Raw genomic sequence first — 22,454 nt, forward strand, 5'->3', positions numbered from 1 at the left:
GCAGCTGTCCTTCCTTGGTCCTTCGGACGGTCCTGTCTGCATTCCATCCCGGTGACTGACGGTCTACTCCTCCAGTTGTCCCCAAGGTATCAGCTTCCGTGGCGATAGTCTCCTCCGGGCCTGCCCCAAACGCTCCCTGTATAGGGGTGGTACACCTGGCCCGCTCGCCTGGGGGTAGGTTCGTCGTCACGGTCCTGTGGGTTCACCCTTGGAGTCCTTCCAGCCTCACAGAACGATCAGGCCATGGACCCCACTGGTACCCCGACCCAGAAGGAACTTTTGTTCCTACGGGAGAATCAGGCGAGGATCATGTCTTTCCTCAAGACCATGGAGTCCCGCCTCTCGTCGTTGCAGGCCTCGGATCCAGGGAGTGCCACCCAGATCGCCGGTCTCCAACAGGAGCTTGCCCAGCAGCGCGACACTCAGGCTAACATCCTGAATTACATGGCCTCGCTGGATAACCGCCTGCTTGCCCTCCAGACCGCGGCCCCGGCACAGCCTGCGGTTCCGCTTCCATCTCCTCGTTTGGCTAAACCCCCCGCGATACAGTGGCGACCCCAAAACGTGTAGAGGGTTTTTAAATCAGTGCCAGCTACACTTTGAGTTGCTGCCACAACAGTATCCCACCGATCGAGCCAAGGTGGCGTTTATTGTGTCCTATTTAGAAGGAGAGGCCCTAGCTTGGGTTAACCCCCTCTGGGAACGAGATGACCCCTTAGTTGCTCAACTCTCCTCTTTCCTGGACACCTTTCATAAGGTGTTTGATGAGCCGGGCCGCCTGGCCTCTTCCACAGAATCACTGTTCAATCTTCACCAGGGCATGCTCTCGGTAGGTCAGTACGCCATTCGGTTTCGCACCCTGTCCTCAGAGTTGAGCTGGAACAATGAGGCCTTGGTGGGAGCCTTTTGGCGGGGTCTCTCAGGTCGAATCAAGGATGAGTTGGCGGGTCGTGATACTCCCACCTCTCTGGAGGATCTGATCTCTTTGGCCACCCGCATCGACCTACGCTTTCAGGAACGATCTCGAGAGCTCGCCAGAGAGAGAAGGCCTCCTCGCGCTCCACCGGCTGCCCGTAGTCCACCCCGTTCCCGCCCAATGTCAGCTTCCACGGTCCCGGTACCGGAACCTGTTGTGAGATCATTTTTCCCTTCACCATTGAGGTCTGATGAACTCCCTCTTCTGGTGAAGGAAGGTAGTGAGGCTGATTACCAAGCACCTGGGCAGGATGATGATGACTGGGTGACGGGAATTACTGACTGGATATAAGGCAGCCGACGCCCTTCTGCCTTGCTGGTGATCTCTTTGAGGGATTCTAGGAGACCAGTCTGATTCCTGCTCCTCAAAAGCTAAGTTTTCTGCTCTACTTTTTGCATTTGTGTTTTGGTTTTGTTTTGCATTGTTTTCCTTGATTTCTGCCATTCCCTGCTGGGGTAAGCTGAATTCCTTTTTGCTCTGTCTTCAGAAAATACCTGAGTACTGATATAGTCTTTTTGAAGCCTAGCGTCTTCAGGGTTTTTTTTCCCTATCAGCTGTTGGCTCTTGTTTTGATAGGGTTTTGGCGGATTACAGACAGCAGCTTTTCTATCCTGTCCTATGTAGTTAGCTTGGGCCCCATCATTTGCTCAGCCTATCTTTCTATCTGTGTGAGTGTTTTTTCATCTTGCTTCACCGTCATTATATGTTGGGGGCTGCCTATTGCTTTGGGGTCTGCTCTGGGGAAGTTTAGATTTCCCTTTCTGTCTTTAAGCTATGTAGTTCTCTGGCTGTGATCGAGGGGTCTAGGGCACCGTAGGAACCCCCCACGGCTACTGCTAGTTGTTGTTGATAGATTCAGGGGTCTGCAATCCGATAGCTGCAAAACTTCTCTGGTTTTCTGGACTTAGCTAGTATTTCTGTTTTTGCCTCCTACGGTGACTCATTCATAACAGAATCACTAGCCATACCGCAGATCCTAGGGTACTCAATAGCAGGAAAGAATTGTAAAAAAAAAGAAAAAAAAAAAAGGTGTGTATATTTTTTCCTCTATATCTCTGAGGCCGTAGGGGGAATTTTTTTTTTTTCTCTCAATGGAGATAAAGCAATTGTCTGATCGTGTGGAGCAGCTCGCTGCGGAAGTGCAGGGAATTTCCGCCTACCTTGGTCATTAACATGCTGCTGAACCAAAGATCCCTACTCCTGATGTGTTTTTTGGGGATCGATCTAAATTTTTGAATTTCAAAAATAATTGTAAATTATTTTTTGCCTTGAAGCCTAACTCGTCAGGGAGCTCCGCGCAGCAGGTTAAAATTGTCATCTCTTTGTTGCGTGGCGATCCCCAGGATTGGGCGTTTTCTTTGAAACCAGATGATCCTATTCTGACTAATGTGAACACATTTTTTCAAGCCTTGGGGTTGTTGTATGACGAACCTAATGCTATTGATCAGGCTGAAAAGACCCTGTTGGCATTGAGCCAGGGTCGAGATTCTGCAGAATTGTACTGTCAAAAATTCCGAAAGTGGGCGGTCCTTACTACCTGGAATGATAATGCCTTGGCAGCTCTCTTTCGGAAGGGTTTGTCAGAAGCCGTAAAAGATACTATGGTGGGATTTCCTGTTCCCTCTGGTCTTGACGATTCTATGTCATTAGCCATTCAGGTTGATCGGCGTTTACGTGAAAGCAGGACTGCACGAGAGGTGTTGCCACCTGTTGAACAAATGTCTGAACCTATGCAATGTGATAGAGTTTTGTCCAGGGAGCAACGTCAGGAGTTCAGAAGGCGTAATAAGCTGTGTTTTTTTTGTGGAGATGCCTCGCATATTATTTCTGTCCTAAACGAGAGAAACGTTTTGCACACACGTTTTCTGTGGGTGGTGTTCAACCTAAGTTTCTTCTGGCAATTACTCTGATCTGCTCCCTGTCCACATTTTCCGCCAAGGCTTTTGTGGATTCGGGAGCAGCCCTGAACCTAATGGACTTGTATTTTGCTAAACGTTGTGGATTTCCTATGACACCTCTGCGGACGCCTATCCCTTTGAGGGGATTGATGCTACTCATTTGGCGAAAAATAAACCTCAGTTTTGGACCCAGGCGGTAATGCGGGTCGCCCCAGACCATCAAGAAAATTGCAGATTTTTGGTGTTGCATAATTTGCATGATGCCATTGTTCTGGGGTTTCCCTGGTTGCAAATTCATAATCCAGTTTTGGATTGGAAATCTGTGTCTGTGGTGAGTTGGGGTTGTCGGTGTGCCCTAAGGCTGGTTTCACATTTGCATTTTTTTGCGCTGGAAAAAAACGCATACGTGCGCATGCGTTTTTTCCCCTATATTTAACATGGGTGCGCATACCTGCGCGCTGGCAAGCGCACGTATGCGATTTTCATGCGCTGCGTTTTTTTGGGGTGTGCGTTTGTATTTTACAGACGCAGCATGTTGCATTTTTTGGCCCTGCAAAAAAGCGCATGCGCACGTATGCGCACGTTTTGCGCTAAAAATGGCCAATATAGCCTATGGATGCGCATACGTGTGCACTGGCATGCTCATGTATGCGTTTTTTTAGCGCTGCGTTTTTTTGGTAGTGTCCACTTGTTGTACTAGTTATAATCTTCTAAAGTCAAAAAAAAAAAGTCTATATAAAGGAGGTGCCTGCCAAAACTCTGCCACTACTACACTGACAGATTGGAGAGCAGACAGTCAACAAGGAAACCATCTTCTATCAGCGAAGAATGTGAGTATATTACATTATATACCTGTCCTTTTAAATTATGTATGTACTAATGATTTTTATTATTTTTACATGCAGTATGTCTTCAGAATCCGAGTATTCCCCATCGCGGCAGGAATTGGCGCAAGCAGACCGTGAGGTGATTATTTTCGTGCATCTGGTAAGTATATCTGCTGCTTCTCCAAATCTCTTACGTTTTTTTCAACTTTTTTAAGACATCGTCATCATCATCTTCTGCGGACGGGACTAGTGAGGGCGAAGAGCAGGAGCAGCGAAGCCAAGTCCCGGTGGTGATACGGAATGTATGTATCAAATGATTTGTAATGTTCTTTATTTTTTATCTTCTATTTTTACTCTTTTTTATGTTTCTTTTTTTGTAACTTTTTATTCAATTTAAATTTGATTATTCTAATGAATGTGTTTTGTCTAGGTTCCACAACGGGATGAAGACGTCTACCTGGATAATGAGCAGCTCATCAGCCTGGTCCAGGAGCGTTCGCCGTTGTGGGACAGCCGTGACCGGCTGCACAAGGACATTGTGGTGACCCGGCGGCTATGGAATGAGGTGGCCGCAGCGTTGATGGATGGCTGGGACAGCGCCACAGCATCCTCCAAAAAGGCGTTTAGTGAGTATTTCCCTGCTCTGTATTGTGCCGCAGTGACTGTTGTCCTTGACGGCACTGTTGGGTTTCGTGCTAGGCATATTCTAGCAGGAAACCCAACAGTGTCATCGGGGTCTACAGTGACTGCTTTGAGTATTGTATTGCTACATTGTGCCGCAGTGACTGTTGTCCTTGACGGCACTGTTGGGTTTCGTGCTAGGTGTATTCTAGCAGGAAACCCAACAGTGTCATCGGGGTCTACAGTGACTGCTTTGAGTATTGTATTGCTACATTGTGCCGCAGTGACTGTTGTCCTTGATGGCACTGTTGGGTTTCGTGCTAGGTGTATTCTAGCAGGAAACCCAACAGTGTCATCGGGGTCTACAGTGACTGCTTTGAGTATTGTATTGCTACATTGTGCCGCAGTGACTGTTGTCCTTGACGGCACTGTTGGGTTTCGTGCTAGGTGTATTCTAGCAGGAAACCCAACAGTGTCATCGGGGTCTACAGTGACTGCTTTGAGTATTGTATTGCTACATTGTGCCGCAGTGACTGTTGTCTTTGACGGCACTGTTGGGTTTCGTGCTAGGTGTATTCTAGCAGGAAACCCAACAGTGTCATCGGGGTCTACAGTGACTGCTTTGAGTATTGTATTGCTATATTGTGCCGCAGTGACTGTTGTCCTTGACGGCACTGTTTTTTTTTTTAACAACAGTGGACAAAGTCCGAACACGTTGGCGTTCAATCAAGGACCGCTTCAACAGTGATGTTCGTGCTGAGGGCCAGGTTCGCAGTGGATCTGCGTCAAGGACCAGAACTCGATACCGTCACTATCACGCGTCGCAGTTCCTAAGACCGGTCCTTGCCACGAGATCGTAAGTATTATAAATTTTGGGTTTTTATTTTTATTAATCTGTGTTTTTCTAATCCACAGCTGATGCTTCTTGTAAAGGCATGGTAGTAATGATTTTCCTTTCTTCCACAGCACCTGGAGCAGCACCCTGCAACCTGGCCCTGGAGCGGTCCTTCCTCGGACGTCCTCTGACCCGTCCCAGCCATCCGACAGCCAGGAAGCACCTTGCAGGTCAACCACACACACAGCTGGTGACCAGGAAGCTGGGCCATCAGGTGTTCCCCTGTCCCAGGTCTCTGCCACTGGTTATGCGGGCACTACCCGCCAGCGGCAGAGGGCCTTGGACAGGAATGTCTTGCCCGAGTTTATGCATTTGAGCGAGGCCTTTAATTCCAGCCTCAAGTCACTGTCCGACAGAGTTGAAAGCGGTTTTGCACTCATGGAACGTGGTTTTAACCACTTTGAACACCGCTTCAATTCTGTAGAACAGCGCCTTGACCGTCTGGAGGCCGACCTCAACAGACCAGCACACCATTTTTTTAGTAAGATTGAAAAGGGCATGGCGGAACACCTTAGTCCTGAGCAACAGCTGAATGTGCTGCAGGCCTGCAACAATGCTTTCTTGCAGGCTATGCAGCATAATCGGTACGGTCAGCAGTCAGTGGTGTCATTTCCACCTGTGCCACCATTGACTCGCTTCACCTCACTACCGACTTGTGCTGCATACCACTGCACGGACACCTCTATTCAAAGCCAGGACACCCACCGTTACACCACCACAAGTCTGATTGCAGCTGGTCACTTCACCGACACCACCATGGCAAGCGCTGCTCCTGTCTGGAGCACCACCGCCACTCCCATGCATGCGTGGAGCTCAGCCACCACTAGGCAAACATGGAACAGCCCTGCCGCTACAACAACATGTAGTAGCCCTGCCACCACCACTCTGCAAACCTTGACCATCACTGCCGCCACCAGTCCTCCTGCAAGGACGAGCACTGCCAACAAAGAGCAGCAGCAGCAGCCACCTCAGCAGCAGCAGCCACCTCAGCAGCAGCAGCAGCCACCTCAGCAGCAGCAGCAGCCACCTCAGCAGCAGCAGCAACCACCTCAGAAGCAGCAGCAGCCACCTCAGCAGCAGCCGCCACCTCAGCAGCAGCAGCAGCCACCTCAGCAGCAGCAGCAGCCACACCAGCAGACGGGGGACCTACATTCAATATTTGCCCCTAGTTCAAGGCGAAATCTATCAAGGCGGGCATTGGGCCAAAGTCGGTCCAGGCACACAAGCCTATGGCGACATGCCATTACAACTAATGTACCTGAACAGATTTCCTCTCCTCCAAGTGTTCCTAGTTTAATTCCCTTAACTGGATTACCTTCCCCCACAAGTTTTGTTGCCCCTTCCCCTCAAACACCGTCTTCAACTGCAAGTGTTGCATATTCCCTGCACACCCCCAAATTGAAACCATCTGCCCCCAAACGCCGGAAAAAATAATTTTTTGGTTTATTTTTGTGATTAAAAATAAATTTACATTTGTGGTTCACCATTACAAAGTTTCATTAATGTTGTTTGCGCCGCTCACACACACTGATGGGTAAATACATGTTAAAAACCAACCCAAGGCCTAGTATAGTCATATGTGAAATAACACGGACTAGTATAGTCATACCAAGGCCTAGTGTAATAACTCGAGTTTTACCAACTTGGATCTGGTTTCATGAAAAACAAACTGTTGAAACTTGTCTTAAAAATAAGTTTCTTTCTAGTTTCACCAGTTTGTTTTTTGTGAAACAAGATGCTAGTTGTTAAAAATCGAGTTATTACAGTAGGCCTTGGTATGACTATACTAGGCCGTGGTATTTCACATATTACTATACTACTATCCCCAAGGCCTACTATACTCATATTTGAAATACCACGGCCTAGTGTAGTCATTACAAGGCCTAGTGTAATAACTCTAGTTTTACCAACTAGAATCTGGTTTCATGAAAAACAAACTGTTGAAACTTGTCAAGTTTCACCAGTTTGTTTTTCGTGAAACAAGATCCTAGTTGGTAAAAATCGAGTAGGCCTTGGTATGACTATACTAGGCCGTGGTATTTCACATATGACTATACTAGTAGGCCCAAGGCCTACTATACTCATATTTGAAATACCACGGCCTAGTGTAGTCATTCCAAGGCCTAGTGTAATAACTCTAGTTTTACCAACTAGAATCTGGTTTCATGAAAAACAAACTGTTGAAACTTGTCAAGTTTCACCAGTTTGTTTTTCGTGAAACAAGATCCTAGTTGGTAAAAATCGAGTAGGCCTTGGTATGACTATACTAGGCCATGGTATTTCACATATGACTATACTAGTAGGCCCAAGGCCTACTATACTCATATTTGAAATACCACGGCCTAGTATAGTCATTCCAAGGCCTAGTGTAATAACTTGTAAGTTGGAATGGAGCAGATTACATTCATCCACTCAATGCTGACTTGTATTCCCCATGGTCTTTCATTGGGGTTGGGTTTTGAGGGTTGTGTTTTGAGAAAATCACATACTTTTTTTTCAACTAGTTGCACAATTTTCTCTTGAAAAAAATTGGTTTCCTGATTCATGGCCTGCAGCTTTGCTCGTTCCAATATATTTCACGCAGACTATCAATGCTGCATTTTAACTCATATGTGTATTTACCTGCCCAGGTGTGTGAACATCAAAAAATTCAGTTATACATGGGAAGTTTTTTATTTAATTGGAGTTTAAAAAATATAGTGCACTCAGTAATGGTATCAAATAAGGTTTTTTATTACCATAAACAAACAAAAACATTACACCATTTCATCTTGCCAGTGCACCCGTCCTACATCAGAAATAAAGTAGGCCGCAAATTGGTCCCTCATTTGGCCAACTTCAACGGATGACCTGAGAGTGTGCTGAGTGAATTCAGGCATTGGGTTAGGAGCATCATCGTCCAGTTCAAAGGTCGGGTGCTCTTTAGCCATCACAAAGTTATGTAGAACCACACAGGCCTTCACCACCTCATCGACTGTTTCAAGTTTAAGATTAATGGCCGTGCCAAGAATTCGCCATCTGGAGACAAGAATCCCAAAAGCACACTCGACAGTTCTTCTGGCCCTGGTCAGCCTGTAATTAAATATTTTTTTGGTGTGGTCCAAGTCCCGGCTGGAGTAGGGTTTCAGTAAGTTTCCGCACATTTGAAAAGCCTCATCGCCAACCATTACAAAGGGCAGTGGCGGAGCTTCGGTGTGAGGAAGAGGCCGTGGCATAGGGAAATTAAATTGGTTGCCATACAACCTCCGGCCCATGTCTGAGTTTTTAAAAGCCTGTGAGTCATTACCACGGCCAAATGCTCCAATGTCCACTGCTACAAACATACATCCGGCATCCGCAATCGCAATGAGTACTATTGAAAAGTACTTTTTGTAATTATAGTACTCAGATCCCGTTCTTTGGGGTTTGATGATCCGTATGTGTTTACCATCAACAGCTCCCAAACAGTTGGGAAAATTGCATACTGTCCAGAATTTGTCAGCAATTTCCATCCACTTTTCAGCGGTGGGCAGGGGCATAAATTCTGGACAAAGAACATTCCAGAGAGCCCGGCAGGTGTCAGCAACAATTCCAGACAAGGTAGAGATTCCAATACGGTACTGGAAGTGTAGTGAAGATAGGGTTTCTCCAGTCGCCAGGAATCTGTGAACAGACAAAGAAGTAAAATTAATATTTATGTATATTATTTTAAAAAACTATAAAATAAAATATTAGTACATTCACGAAAACTAATTACCCAAGGTTTTGAATACTAAATTTAAAAAAAAAACATCAGACCGCACCCCTTGGTTTTTAAAACATACCGTAATGTCACCAGTAGCCGTTCCTCAGGAGGAATCGCACGACGGAGCTGTGTGTCCTGTCTCCGGATGGATTGTTGGACACGAGCAAGCAAATCCATGAAACTTTCGTGGGACATCCGGATATAATCTGTAAATTTCTCCGGGTTTGACTGGAGCTCGCTGTAGAGGGTGTGGTATGCCCCACGGCTCTCCCGGAGTTCAACAATCGGATGTATCCACATACGCCGCCGTCTTCGCTGCCTCTCTCTCTTCCTTTGTTCATGGCAAGCAACTGCATACGCCTGAGCCATCGCGATGTCCAAATCCAAGTTGAAGTGAAAACTCTTCCAGCGCAGATCCATGGTCACGAGAAGAATCAAGCAAATGTGAAGAATACTGTAGACAGGGTCTATATATTAACATACCACACCCACAATGAAGTCCCATTGGTCTTGTGTGTTGTTGAATGGTTGTTTTTTCTTTTTTGTGGGGTTTTTCCAAAATCTGTAAAAAAACGCAAACGCACAAAAAACGCATACAAACGCGCAAAAACGCTGCGTTTTTTCCTGCATGCGCATAAAAATGCTTGAAAAAAACGCAGCGTTTGTATGCATTTGTATGCGTTTTTTCAATGCGTTTTTTTGCGGGAAAAACGCGCTGCAAAAAAAAGCAAGTGTGAAACTAGCCTTAGTGAGGCTCCGTTTTTTTCCACCTCTCCTCAGTCGCATGATGTTCCTGACTATTTGGCGGACTTTTATGATGTATTTAGTGAGAATGAGTCTGCGTCTTTGCCTCCTCATAGGAGTTATGACTGTGCAATTGAACTGAGCCCGGGGTGTAAATTTCCCAAGGGTCGGCTCTTCAATTTATCTGTACCCGAGCACGAGGCTATGCGATCCTATATTAAGGCGGCGTTGGAGAAGGGTCATATTAGACCATCCTCTTCACCCTTAGGTGCTGTTTTTTTTTTCGTGGCCAAAAAGGATGGTTCATTAAGGTCTTGTATTGATTATCATGCCCTCAACAAAATTACTATTAAATATCAGTATCCGATACCCCTGATTTCGGATCTATTCTCCAGAGTTAAAGGTGCTTGCTGGTTCACCAAGCTTGACCTCAGGGGGGCGTATAATCTTATCCGCATTAAGCATGGGGATGAATGGAAGACGGCGTTTAATACTCCGGAGGGACATTTTGAGTACCTGGTGATGCCTTTTGGGCTCACTAATGCCCCTTCTGTCTTCCAGTGCTTTATGAACGATATTTTCCGAGACTTTGTGGATAAATTTTTGATTATCTATCTGGATGATATTTTGATCTTCTCCAAGGATTGGGATTCTCATGTGGAACATGTTCGGACTGTGTTCCGGATCTTGAGGGAGAATTCCCTGTATGTCAAAGGATCGAAATGCCTTTTTGGGGTACAGAAGATTTCTTTTTTGGGATTTATTTTGTCTCCGTCAACTACTGAAATGGACCCGGCCAAGGTACAGGTCATTTATGATTGGGTTCAGCCCACTTCTTTGAAGGCCTTCCAGAAGTTTTTGGGTTTTGCTAATTTTTATCGGAAATTTATAGCAAATCTTTCTAGTATTGCCAAGCCATTGACTGATCTGACTAAGAAGGCTGCTGATGTGTTGAATTGGTCTCCGGAGGCTCTTTCTTCCTTTCAGGAGCTGAAGCGAAGATTCACTTCTGCCCCGGTTTTGCGGCAACCTGAAGTCTCACTCCCGTTCCAGGTAGAGGTGGACGCTTCTGAGATTGGTGCATGAGTTGTTTTGTCCCAAAAGCATCCTGTAACATCTAAAATGAATCCCTGTGCTTTCTTTTCCCGAAAGTTCTCTCCATCGGAACGTAACTATGATGTGGGGAATCGGGAACTGTAAGGCCTCTTTCACACATCAGGTTTTCGCCGTCAGGCGTGATCCGGCGCTTTTGACAGAAACCGGATCCGGCGAAATGCAATGCCGGATCCGGTTTCCCCCCCATTGACTTGCATTTGCGCCGGATCGCGCCGGATGGCCATGCGTTTCATCCGGTTTTCGCCGGATCCGGCAATGTGTCGCGATCCGGCGTCTGGAAAAAACGGTGACTGTAACGTTTTTTGTCTCCGGCGAATGAAAGCCTATGAGCGCCGCAATGCGCCGGATCCGGCAAAAGCCGGATCCGGCGGCCGGATCCGTTTTTTTGGTCTGAGCATGCTCAGTAGCTCTGCCCACAAGACATATATAAAAGCAAGACAGTGGGACCGACAGCCACACCCAACATGCCACCCAAGAAAGCAACCAAGCGAAGCAGGAGAAGGCAGGAGACCACTGCAGCACCATCCGCACCACCACCACCCCAAATGGAGCAGCAAATAGAACATGCTGAGGAGGGGAGGCCAGCAGCAGATGAGAGACGGTAATTATCAAATAACCCATTCCTCCAAACTAGGGCTATTGAATATCAAGATATTCATTGGCCCTTTGTTTCTCTTTATTCAACAGCCGCCCAATAGATGCAGCAGCAGCAGCAGCAATGGCAGCAGCTGGAACACCACCCACAGGCATGGAGTGTGGCCACCAGGAAGACAGCACATCATCTTCTGGGAGCCCTCCCTCGCATCGTCAGCGTTTGACGGTAAGTTTTTATTTCCAAAATCCATCTTCTCTGTAATATATGTCTATTCATTGCCTTTTATTTCAAAACAGGAATCACAAGATGAAGAGGAGCTCCCAGAAGAAGAAGGAAGGGGTGGACAGACACCTGGAGTGGGCTCACAATTGGTAAGTTTTTTGCATCAAACGCAGAAACACAACATCACACTACACACAACACATAGAAAACAATGTTCTGCAGACCACACACAGCAAACAAATGCCTACATCCAAAGACATAACATTTTTTGTTTTCTTCTCTAGTCTTCCCAATCTGGTGCTTGGCCAAGAGGTCCTCGCAGTGCCTCCCAGGGTCGTCGGCGACAGCAACGCGGCGGTCACCAGCGTGTAAGTATAAATATTTTTGCTTTGTTTTTTTGCACTTTTTATTTCATTTCTTTTGTGGAGGCTAATTATGTTATTTTTGTCTTTTTCTTTAACAGCCTTCACAGCGTGCTCCCGACTCTGACGGTGAGGATGGAGGGATTGATGTGGACCGCCTCATCGATCTCGTCAGAGAAAGGGAGCCGCTCTGGAATATGGCTGACCGCCGCCACGCTGACCTGATCGTTACCCGACGACTCTGGGAGGAAATCTGTTCGCTCCTTGTGGGCCGCTGGGAGGACCTCGATTGGCCCAGATTAAAGAGCGTAAGTATATACAGTACCGGTTGCTTGATGTAAACCAGTGTTTCCCGAACTCCAGTCCTCGTGGTCCCCACGGATCATGTGTTCAGGATTTCTATTTACTATGGAAATCCTGAAAACATGACCCCTGGGGACCATGAGGACTGGAGTTTGGGAAACACTGATGTTGTATACTAACCACTCCTTTCTCGTTTCAGGGAACAGAATTGTGAATCGGTGGCGGTCTGTGAGAGATCGTTTCAAGAAGGAGTTCAATAAAGAGATGCGGGCCCCGAGTGGATCTGGAGGACGCAGGAGCAAGTACAAGTACGCAGAAGCCCTGTCGTTCCTCCGGGAAACAATGGTCACCAGAAGGTAAATATTACACACCACATGTGAAAAAAAATGTTATATGTAATTTTTTTTTTCAGCCAGGGCCATACCATGTCAGTATTTTAATTGTTTTTTTTTCTCTTTATTCCACAGCACGGTGAGCAGCACTCGGGAGCCGGCACGATTGGACCCTTCTGAGGCGATCCCTGAGGAGACCGGCACCGAGGGACACTTCGACCGCCCCGGTACATCTGCACCTTCCCAGCCTTCCCACACATTCGACCCATCTGTCCCATCCACCAGCACAGGAGCATCGTGGCCGCCTACATTACATGAAGCTGCTGGTGAGGAGATCGCTTTCCCTTTACCCCACCCTTCTGCCCCTGCCACCTCTAGTACACCTGCGGGTACTGGGCGGCAGCGGCAGAGGGGTCAGGAAAAGACTTATGCGCCAGAGTTCTTGCATCTGAATGCATCTTTCCAGAACTGTCTAAAAGTCTTGTCAGAGCAAATCTCCGCAGGCTATCAGCAGATCAACTCCAGCATTCTGGAGGTGAAGACACTTCTGCAAACCATGCATTCAGAAGCAAGATCTTCGCCAAACCACACCTTTTTCAGGTCTGTTGTGGAGCGCATGGAAACGCTCTCTCCTGCCCAGCAGATGCATGTAATGCATTCATGCCACGCTGCTCTCCAGCAAGTTACCTCCCAACCTCCTCCCCCTCCCACCACAGTAGTTCCTCCACCTGCACCCCCTCCAGCCACTTTCCATCCTCCCCCTCCTATTACATCTACACCCCCTCCAGCCACTTTCCATCCTCCCCCTCCTATTACATCTACACCCCCTCCAGCCACTTTCCATCCTCCCCCTCCTATTACATACCATCCACCTCCAGCCACTTTCCATCCTCCCCCTCCTATTACATACCATCCACCTCCCCAGCACCATCCACCTCCCCAGCACCATCCACCTCCCCAGCACCATCCACCTCCCCAGCACCAGCAACCTCCCCAGCACCAGCAACCTCCCCAGTACCAGCAACCTCCACAGTACCTGCAAACTCCCCAGTACCAGCAACCTCCCCAGTACCAGACATCTCCCCACTTCCAGCAACCTGCCCCGTACCAGACATCTCCCCACTTCCAGCAACCTGCCCCGTACCAGACATCTCCCCACTTCCAGCAACCTGCCCCGTACCAGACATCTCCCCACTTCCAGCAACCTGCCCCGTACCAAACTCCTTCCCCATACAACTTGCCATCAACATCATCTGCTCCTACAGTCCCTGCCCAACCCTCCACTCCACCACCCACCACCTCTTCTGCTTCCCACATGTCCACCCATTCTGTAGTTTTTTCCACACCTTCACCTCTAACTGTTCCTTCCCCACCACGATCCCAGTCCTCTCTCCACACTCCCAGTGTCGAAGTGTCCCGCAGCCCCTACAGCAGTATTTCCACCACACACTACACAGATTTATAATGTGTGTATTTAAATAAAAATGACCAGTTTTATGGTTTCAGTTTTATAGTTTCAAAGTTTTATTAAACAAGTTTATTAAAATTTTTAAAAAGTTTACTAAAAAAAACATTTTTCAATAAAAGTTAAATTATTTTACACTGGTTGTCTGTCATTTCTTTCTGCGGCGAAAAAGGTTAAATACAGGGTATTTAAAAGGTGAAATGGTATTCAAAACTAGGTATATAACTGTGGGTAAATTTTAGCTTTTTGCCACAGTTGTGTTCCTGGTTGTGTTTGAAGCAAAGTATTTCACCTAAAAAGTTGTGTTTATTGTTGGTGATTTCCTAACAATGTACACAACTTTTGTTAAAAGGTGAAATACTTTGCATAAAACACAACCAGGTACACACCTGTGGCCTAAAGCTAAAAATAGAGACCATGACAAGATAGCCAACTTTGGTTGGCAAAGGTATATACTGTTGGTACAGAAGGTACACAAGTTTGGTTGGGCACAAATCTTTCACACTCTGTCATCCTGCCAGTGTACTCTGCCTTGATGTGACATAAAGTATAGTGCAAAATTGTCCCTCATTACTGAAACCGTCACAGAACTTCTAGTGGTAATGTCATGGTAATCTTGCAAGGTGGTTTCTTCAGAGGTGTCCTCAATGGAAATGGGTTCCTTGCAGATAACAAAATTGTGGAGTACCACGCACGCTTTGATCACCTCGTCCACAGTTTCTGTCTTGAGGTTGATCGCAGTCAATAGGACCCGCCATTTGGCTGTCAGAATACCAAAGGTACATTCAACCATTCTTCTTGCTCTTGTGAGGCGGTAATTAAAAATGCGTTTTGGTCTTGTCAATCCTCTGCTAGAGTACGGTTTCAAAAGGTGTTCTGACAGCTGGAAGGCTTCATCCCCTACACAGACAAATGGCATAGGTGGACCAGATGTTTGCGGCAGCGGTCTAGGTGGTGGGAACTGGAAGGTGTTTCCATACAGTTTACGCCCCATGGCAGACAGTTTGAAAACTTGAGAGTCATTGGAGCGGCCATAGGCCCCAATATCAACCGCAATAAATTTGTATTCCGCGTCAGCGATGGCCATGAGGACAATTGAAAAATATTTCTTGTAATTGAAATATTCCGATCCCGATCCAGCTGGCTTTACAATGCGGATATGTTTCCCGTCCACAGCGCCCAAGCAGTTTGGAAACTGACATATCTGTTGAAACTTGTCAGCAATTTCAATCCACCTCTCTGTTGTGGGCTCTGGTAAAAACTCTTCAGCTAAGGAGTCCCACAGTGCACGGCATGTGTACTTCACAATTCCAGATATGGTGGAAATCCCGAGTCTGTACTGGAAATGCAGTGACGAAAGGGATTCTCCAGTTGCAAGAAATCTGTGGGGAATTAAAAAACAATAAATTAGTTTTAAATCACAGCATTACATACCAAAACTGACCTATAACACTTGGAGATACAAACTACCACCAACAAGATTGCAGTGAAAGTGTGCTCTGATCCGATCATATCCAATAAATGTGGCTTACCTTAAAGTCACCATCAGACGCTCTGCGGGTGAAACAGAGAAGCGGCAATAGGTGTCCGCTTTTCTTATGAGGTGTGCAATGCGCTCCACCAAGTAATCAAAATTCTCCATTTTCATCCTAACATATCCAAAAAATTTATCCGGGTTTCGTCGAAGGTCCATGCATAGTGTAGAATAGACCCCACGCGTCATTCTCTTGGCTGTGATGGGGTGGATCCACAAACGTCGTCTACGATGCCTGATGCGCTGCTTTCTCGCTCTCTCCTTCTCCAGAACAATCACCCTCAAACGATTTGCCTCCGCTGTAAAATCCGCCAAATTCTTCAAAATATTTCCAATGACAACATCCATCTTCGCCAGTAACTTGCTCTTCTCTCCAACCTGCACTTTCTCCTCTACAACCTGTCAAAGAAGGGCTGTAGGAACATGCTATATATAGTTTTCCAGTAGCCAATCCCGTTCGGAAGGCCACAAGGGTTAATTTTAAAAACCGGATCCGGCATAATCCGTCGAAAAACGGATAGAAAAACGGATGAACCGGATGAGACGGATCCGGTTTTGTCTGTCCAGAAAAAGACGGATCCGCCAGAAAACCGGATCCGTCACATCCGGTTTTACGAAACATTTGCCGGATCCGGCGTTCCGGCACGACGCCGGATCGCGCCTGACGCCGAAAACCTGATGTGTGAAAGTGGCCTTAGCCATGAAATGGGCATTTGAGGAGTGGAGACATTGGTTGGAGGGAGCTAAACATCAAGTCGTGGTCCTCACTGACCACAAGAATTTGATTTACCTAGAGTCAGCCAAACGCTTGAACCCTAGACAGGCTAGGTGTGCCTTGTTTTTTACACGTTTTGATTTTGTGGTCTCTTTTCCTGGCACTAAGAATGTCAAGGCTGACGCTCTCTCTAGGAGCTTCTTTGCTGATTCTCCTGTGATGACCAAGCCTGCTACCATCTTAGGCGAAGGGGTAGTTCTTTCTGCCATCTCGCCCGATTTGAGACGTGCTCTGGAAGAGTTCCAGGAGGACAAACCTGAGCGTTGTCCCAGTGGAAAGTTGTATGTTCCTGACCAGTGGAAGAAGAGAGTGATGTCTGAAGTTCATTGCTCTGCATTGGCTGGTCATCCAGGTATTTTTGGTACTAGAGATCTGGTGAGTCGGTCTTTTTGGTGGCCCGCCTTGTCTCATGATGTCAGGAATTTTGTGCAGTCCTGTGGGACTTGCTCACGGTCTAAACCTTGTTCTCGCTCTAGTTGGGTTGTTGATGCCTTTGCCGGTTCCCAGGAGGCCATGGACCCATATTTCAATGGATTTCATCACTGATATGCCTGTCTCTCAGAGAATGACTGTTATTTGGGTGATTTGTGATAGGTTCTCTAAGATGGTTAATCTTGTACCACTCCCTAAGTTGCTATCTTCCTCTGAGTTGGTGCCCCTGTTTTTGTAACAGGTGGTTCGCTTGCACGGGATTCCTGAGAACATTGTATCTGACAGAGGAGTTCAGTTTGTGTCTAGATTTTGGAGGACTTTCTGTTCCAAGCTGGGAATTCAGTTGTCCTTCTCCTCTGCTTTTCACCCTCAGACCAATGGGCAGACGGAGAGAACAAACCAGACCTTGGAGTCGTATTTGAGATGTTTTATTTCCCCTGATCAGGATGATTGGGTTTCATTTTTGCCCTGGGCCGAATTTGCTTTAATTAATAGAGCTAGTTCTGCCACTTTGATGTCACCTTTATTTTGTAACTTTGGGTTTCATCCTCGATTTTCTTCAGGGCAGGTCGAGCCTTCTGCCTGCCCAGGTGTTAACACTGTGGTGGAGAGAATGCACCAGATCTGGGACCAAGTGGTGGATAAGTTATCTCTCTCCCAGGAAAAGGCCCAGCGGTTTTCCAACCGACATAGGACCATTGGTCCCCAGTTTAAGGTTGGTGATATGGTTTGGTTATCATCAAAAAATATCGCTATGAAGGTCGCTTCTCCTAAGTTTAAGCCTAGATTTATTGGACCTTACAAGATTTTGGAGATTATTAATCCTGTGTCTTTTCGTTTGGCTCTTCCTGTTACATTTAAAATCCATAATGTGTTTCATAAGTCCTTGTTGAAGAGGTTTGTTAAACCAGTAGTTCCTGGGGTGGCACCTCCGGACCCTGTATTGGTTGAAGGTAACATGGAATATGAGGTAGAGAAGATACTGGATTCCCGTCTGGCTAGACAGAGACTCCAGTATTTGGTTAAGTGGAAGGGTTATGGTCAGGAGGATAATTCCTGGGTCTCTGCCTCTGATATTCATGCCAAAAGATTGGTGCGTGCCTTTCATCGGGCTCACCCTGATCGCCCTGGTGGCGTGGATGAGGGTTCGGTGACCCCTCCTCATGGGGGAGGTACTGTTGTGAGTTCATTTTTCCCTTCACCATTGAGGTCTGATGAACTCCCTCTTCTGGTGAAGGAAGGCAGTGAGGCTGATTACCAAGCACCTGGGCAGGATGATGATGACTGGGTGACGGGAATTACTGACTGGATATAAGGCAGCCGACGCCCTTCTGCCTTGCTGGTGATCTCTCTGAGGGATTCTAGGAGACCAGTCTGATTCCTGCTCCTCAAAAGCTAAGTTTTCTGCTCTACTTTTTGCATTTGTGTTTTGGTTTTGTTTTGCATTGTTTTCCTTGATTTCTGCCATTCCCTGCTGGGGTGAGCTGAATTCCTTTTTGCTCTGTCTTCAGAAAATACCTGAGTACTGATATAGTCTTTTTGAAGCCTTGCGCCTTCAGGGTTTTTTCCCTATCAGCTGTTGGCTCTTGTTTTGATAGGGTTTTGGCGGATTACAGACAGCAGCTTTTCTATCCTGTCCTATGTAGTTAGCTTGGGCCCCATCATTTGCTCAGCCTATCTTTCTATCTGTGTGAGTGTTTTTTCATCTTGCTTCACCGTCATTATATGTTGGGGGCTGCCTATTGCTTTGGAGTCTGCTCTGGGGCAGTTTAGATTTCCCTTTCTGTCTTTAGGCTATGTAGTTCTCCGGCTGTGATCGAGGGGTCTAGGGCAGCATAGGAACCCCCCACGGCTACTGCTAGTTGTTGTTGATAGGTTCAGGGGTCTGTAATCCGATAGTTGCCAACTTCTCTGGTTTTCTGGACTTAGCTAGTATTTCTGTTTTTGCCTCCTACGGTGACTCATTCATAACAGGAACCCATGCAAGTGGATCGCCTCAAACCGGTAGAGGAGCGCCGGAGAGAAAGGGTCGAACAGAGGCTCTGTTTCTATTGTGGTAGTGCGTCTCACCTTCTTCGTTCCTGCCCCATACGTCCGGGAAACGCCTCCGCCTAGGACAGGTAAGAGAGGCCTCCCTAGGTAGTTGTGACTCATCTCTACCCTTGACTCTTTCTGTCCTTTTGTATCTAGGTACTAAGCGTTTTTCTGAATGGGCATATTGATTCTGGGGCAGCTTGTAACTTTATCCAACTTGAGGTGGTTAGGAGACTTCGGATTCCTGTCAGATCCCTGGAGACCCCTCGGCAGATTGCGTCGGTCGACGGCCAACCCCTTCGGGAGTCCGTTACTCAGGTCACAGAAGAAGTGGAACGTCAGGTCGGAGCCTTGCATCGGGAGAAGATAGTATTTTACGTGCTGCCTTCTTTATCCCATACCATTCTTTTGGGCCTTCCCTGGCTAAGAACACACGAACCTATCCTGGACTGGCGTTCTGGAGACGTCCTGCGGTGGGGCCAACCTTGCCAAAATAAGTGTCTGCTCACCGTACAGCCGCAAAATTCCTCACGTTCTAGGTTGACGTCTACTGAGCTACCTTCCGCCTACTGGGTCTTTTTGGACGTCTTTGACAAGAAGGAAGCAGAGACCCTGCCTCCACATCATCCATATGACTGCCCCATCGACCTCGTCTCCGGTTCCACGCCGACTCGTGGTCGAATCTATCCGCTATCCCCTTCCGAGACTCAGGCTATGTCTGTATACGTCCAGGAAAATCTGGCCAAAGGCTTTATTCGCAAGTCGTCCTCACCCGCGGGAGCCGGGTTCTTTTTTGTCAAGAAGAAGCATGGGTCCCTTCGTCCCTGTATAGACTATAGAGGTCTCAACGATATCACCATTAAGAACAAATACCCCCTTCCTCTCATTCCGGAGCTATTTGACCGTCTACGGGGTGCACGGATCTTCACGAAATTAGATCTCCGGGGGGCCTACAATCTGGTCCGGATCCGCTCTGGCGATGAATGGAAGACCGCCTTCAACACCCGAGACGGCCACTATGAGTACCTGGTTATGCCCTTCGGCTTGTGCAATGCCCCTGCAGTGTTCCAAGAATTTGTTAATGACATATTCCGAGACCTCCTCTACGTCTGCATGGTGGTTTACTTGGACGACATCCTGGTGTTTTCCCCGGATCTGTCTACGCACAGAAAAGATGTACGCCAAGTCCTACTTCGTCTGAGAAAACATCGTCTCTATGCCAAGCTTGAAAAATGCGCCTTCGAACAGTCGTCACTGCCGTTCTTGGGTTACATCATTTCTGACTCTGGCTTGTGCATGGACCCGGGAAAAGTGACCGCCGTACTCAATTGGCCGCGTCCCCAGGGAATCAAGGCAATCCAGCGGTTCCTGGGATTTGCCAACTATTACTGGCAGTTTATGCCACACTTTTCCGCTTTGACCGCTCCAATCTCCGCTTTGATCCGTAAGGGAGCCGATCCTCACCACTGGTCTACCGAGGCCGAGAACGCCTTCCGAACCTTGAGGCAAGCCTTTGCCACAGCTCCCGTGCTACACCGTCCAGAGGCTAACAAGTCATTCACCCTCGAGGTTGATGCCTCTGCCACCGGAGCCGGTGCGGTTCTCTCTCAGAGATCTCCTTCCGGACGGTTGGTCACCTGCGGCTTTTTCTCCAAGACGTTCTCCCCTTCAGAGAGAAACTATACCATCGGAGACAGAGAACTGCTCGCCATTAAGCTAGCCTTGGAGGAGTGGCGATATCTTCTGGAAGGAGCCGTACACCCACTCCAGATCTTCACTGACCACAAGAATCTAGCATATATTCAGTCTGCACAAAGGCTTAACCCTCGGCAGGCCAGATGGGCGCTATTCTTTACCCGGTTCGATTTTGAGCTCCATTTTTGTCCTGGTGATAAGAACCTCAAAGCGTATGCCTTATCCCAATCCTTTCTGGTCTCTGATAAAGAGGAGGAGCCTTCACACATAGTGGAGCCTAGCAAGCTTATCGTAGTCGCTCCTATTAACCTGACTTCCTTACCTCCCGGTAAGACTTTTGTCCAAGACAACGACAGGAGGCGAGTTCTACATTGGGGCCATGCCACCAAGTTAGCAGGCCACGTCGGTCTCAAGAAAACGCTCTCCCTCGTCTCTCGCTTTTATTGGTGGCCCTCCCTGCCTCAAGATGTCCGAAGTTTCATCGCCTCTTGCCCATCTTGTGCCAAGAACAAGGTTCCTCGGCAGCGACCCTCCGGTCTCTTGCATCCACTTCCGGTTCCCTCGGTCCCGTGGCAACATATTGCGATGGATTTTATTACGGATCTGCCTCAGTCCTCGGGCCACACCATCATTTTTGTGGTCGTGAACCGCTTCTCCAAGATGGCCCACTTCACCCCTCTACCCGGATTACCTTCCGCTCTCGAACTGGTGAGAATTTTCATATCTCATATCTTCCGGATCCATGGCTTCCCCAAGCACATTGTCTAGGACAGAGGGGTTCAGTTTACCTCGCGATTCTGGAGGGCCCTATGCAAGATGATGGAAGTAACGCTGGACTTTTCCTCCGCTTACCATCCTCAATCTAATGGTCAAACGGAGCGTACGAACCAAACTCTCGTGACGTATCTCCGACATTTTTCCAATGCCCGATTTGTCCAGCTTGCTCCCTTGGGCTGAGTTCGCTTACAACAATCATCCCAGCGAATACTCCACCAAATCACCCTTCTTTATTGTCTACGGGCAACATCCTGGTGTACCTCTGCCGGTACTCCCGGCCTCGGGTGTGCCGGCGGCCGATCTTCTGACCGAGGAGTTCTCCAGGGTCTGGCAGGAGACCAAAACCGCACTTGAACGAGCACGTGACAGATTCAAGAGACATGCCGACAAAAGACGGCTAGATTCTCTGTTGTTCCATCCTGGGGATAAAGTTTGGCTATCAAAATTTGTCCGTCTCAAAATTCCCTCTTATAAACTGGGTCCCCGGTACATCGGTCCTTTTGAGATTTTAGCTCGTATCAATGATGTTGCCTACAAGTTAAAACTCCCCTCTTCGCTACGGATTCCTAACTCGTTCCATGTGTCCCTCTTGAAACCGGTCGTACTCAATCAGTTCCACGCTTCTGCTGGCTGTGCCTCTGGGCCTGTTTCCGCACAGGATATTTTTGAGGTTAAGGAAATTCTTGCCATGAAAAGGTCCAGAGGTAAAACCCTTTTCTTAATTGACTGGAAGGGTTTTGGCCCAGAGGAAAGATCTTGGGAGCCCCGGGAGAACATTCAAGCCCCTCAAATTTTAGCTAAGTTCCTTTGTGACCTTAAGAGGAGGGGGCGTAAGGGGGGGTACTGTCACACTTACCGCTCCCGCTGGTCCCATGCTCGCCGCCTCCACCGCGCTCTCAGCTACTGCCGCGTCCTCCTTCTCTGGCTCCACGCTGCCCGTGACCTCCGGGCGCGCCCGCCGTTCCAGCGCGCCCGCTGGTACTCCAGCCTCCTGCCCCGCAGCTCTGCCTGGGGCGCATGCGCAACTCACACCCCAGGTCTTAGCACTGGCTAGCCGGTCCTTCTCTCCGCCTCCATGACCCTGCTGATCCGACCCAGAACTCATGTCCCTATAAAAGGCAGCCTCT

The sequence above is a fragment of the Dendrobates tinctorius genome, unplaced genomic scaffold, assembly GCF_039654945.1.
Source record: "Dendrobates tinctorius isolate UK_male_01 unplaced genomic scaffold, ASM3965494v1 ptg000032l, whole genome shotgun sequence".
Taxonomy (NCBI): domain Eukaryota; kingdom Metazoa; phylum Chordata; class Amphibia; order Anura; family Dendrobatidae; genus Dendrobates; species Dendrobates tinctorius.